Source organism: Mustela erminea, chromosome 9, assembly GCF_009829155.1.
Source record: "Mustela erminea isolate mMusErm1 chromosome 9, mMusErm1.Pri, whole genome shotgun sequence".
Classification (NCBI taxonomy): domain Eukaryota; kingdom Metazoa; phylum Chordata; class Mammalia; order Carnivora; family Mustelidae; genus Mustela; species Mustela erminea.
The window spans coordinates 86,393,341-86,395,689 of record NC_045622.1 but is presented as its reverse complement, the minus strand read 5'-3'; positions in this window follow the sequence as shown (position 1 = coordinate 86,395,689).

Here is a 2,349-nt window from a genome sequence, read left to right as displayed (position 1 = left end):
AAAGACATGAGGTGCCTGGGTGGCTCAGTAGGTTAAGTGTCTGCGTTTGGCTCAGGTCATGATCCCAGGGTCCTGGGATTGAGCCCCATGTTGGACCTTTAAATTTCCCCCTGTGTCAAGCCCCAGAATCTAGTTTATCTCCCATCTGCCCAAGCAGAGGCTAGTTTCTTTTTGCCCCTTCAGCTCATTCAGCATAATGTCATCAAAGCTCTGTAAGATATGCAGGAAGTCAAAATCTCTCTGGACTCTATGATGGGAGTGAGAGCTAACACAGTCCTGGAGGAGAGCTCTAACTATTGCCCATTGAGCATGAAGGCAAAGTCTTTGTGACCCTCTTTTCTGATAGAGAAATCAATGTCTCCATAGTATCTAGGCCATGCCAATCCTTTCTAGCAAAGATGTTGTATCTGATATGGCAACTGCATTTGTTTGTAACAATCTATTATCATCCTCTAAGAGATCTAATTTTTGTAAGGGTCCAAACTGGTGAGTTAAGTGGAGATAAAATGGAGATCTCTACCTCTGCCGCTTTTATATCCTTAAGGGTAGCATTAATTTCTGTTACCTGTCCAAGGATATGAATTTGTTTTTTATTTAGTATCCTGGCTGGGGGCAGGGCAGGAGTAGGAACCAGTTTCAAAGACTTCTACTTGGTTTTCTGTACTGTGATGGATAGATTTTACTTTACAGGCCAAGGATCCTGTGTGGGGGTTATACCACAACCAACTCTATCTATTCCAATTATACATTTGGAAATGACCAGTAGGTGGGTCCATGGACCCTACAGGCCCTCAGTGAACCAGAACTTGGTCAACGGTCCATTTATAACTTTGTTCCCTCTGACTTCACTCTAACGGAGGTTCATGATGACACTTTGGGTCACCAGCTATCAATGTCACCTCAGACCCTGTGTCTAACAGTTTTTGAAGACTTGGATATACCTTTGCCAAGGAAAGTAAATTAACTCTCCTATAACCAGCTTTATGTCTCAGCCTTACATCCTTAGAATTCATTCCCACATCATTCCCCTGGCTCCTGCCTATACCTATAGATGGTGTTGTGGCTCCCTAAGGGTCTCTTTCCTCTCTTCTGGGGCCCAGTACAACCTTGGCTGGATTATTTAAAAGTCCAATAGTTAGGGGCATGTTAGTATATCTCATCCAAAGTGAAAGACAACTTATTACATCTTGTACTTCCCACTAAAAAGAAGGAGGCACAATGCCTAGTAGATTCCTTTGGGTTCTGGAGGCAACATATTCCACACACGGAAATATTATTCCAGTCTATATGCTGAATATCCTGGAAGGTGCCAGCTTTGAGTGGGACCCAAAGCAGGAAAGAATTCTGCCACAGCTCTAGGTTGTGGTGCAGGCAGCCTTGGTGCTTGGGCCACATGACCCAGAAGACCCTCTTGTATTGAGAATCTGTGGTGAAAAAGATGTCATGAATAGTTTATGGCAAGTCTCATTGCAAGAGTCACAGTGCAAGTCCTGGACTTCTGCAGTGGAAAATTACTTGCCTTTTGAAAAACTTTAGTGTGCTTCTGGGCCTTTGTAGATATGTAGAACTTGGGACATTGATAGTGATGGTTAGTTTTATGTGTCAACTTGGCCAGGCTCCGGTGCTGAGACGTATGGTCAAACATCAGCCTAGATGTTTCTCTGAAGGTATTTCTTTTAGATATAACTAACATCTAAATCAGTAGACTTTGAGTAAAGCAGATTACCTTCCATAATATGAGTGGGCCTCATCCAATCAGTCAAAGGCTTTAAAGGAAAAAACTGTGGTGCTCTGATGAATAAAGAATACTGCCTCTGGATTGCTTTCAGTCTCAAGATTGCAATATTAATGTTTCCTTGCATCTCTGGGCTGTTGGCCCATTCTTCAGATTTTGGACTTGCCAGGCCCATCGTCATAGGAACCAGGTTCCTTAAAATAAATCTGTGTGTGTGTGTGTGTGTGTGTGTGTGTGTGTGTGTGTGTGTGTTTAAAATATACAATATATAACCAATGTTTCTGTCTTATTGGTTCTGTTTTTCTGGAGAACCCTGACTAGTATGTCACATGATCATGCATCCAGAACAACCATCATCCATCATCATGCTGGGTTTTTCAGACCCACCCACAATTCACAAGACAGTGGTGGAAGACCTAGGGTCAAGCATGGGTTGGGCCAGAGGTCACAAGAAATCTGCCATAGCAGATAGCTCCGCCTTTCATCCATGTATTATTGTCACATGAACACTTCTGGCTTAGCTCACACCTATGGTCTCATTGTGGATTCCTTACAACCAACTGACAGAGAAGGAACAAGCCTGGGTTTGCGTCATACATAGGTAATCTCAGCAT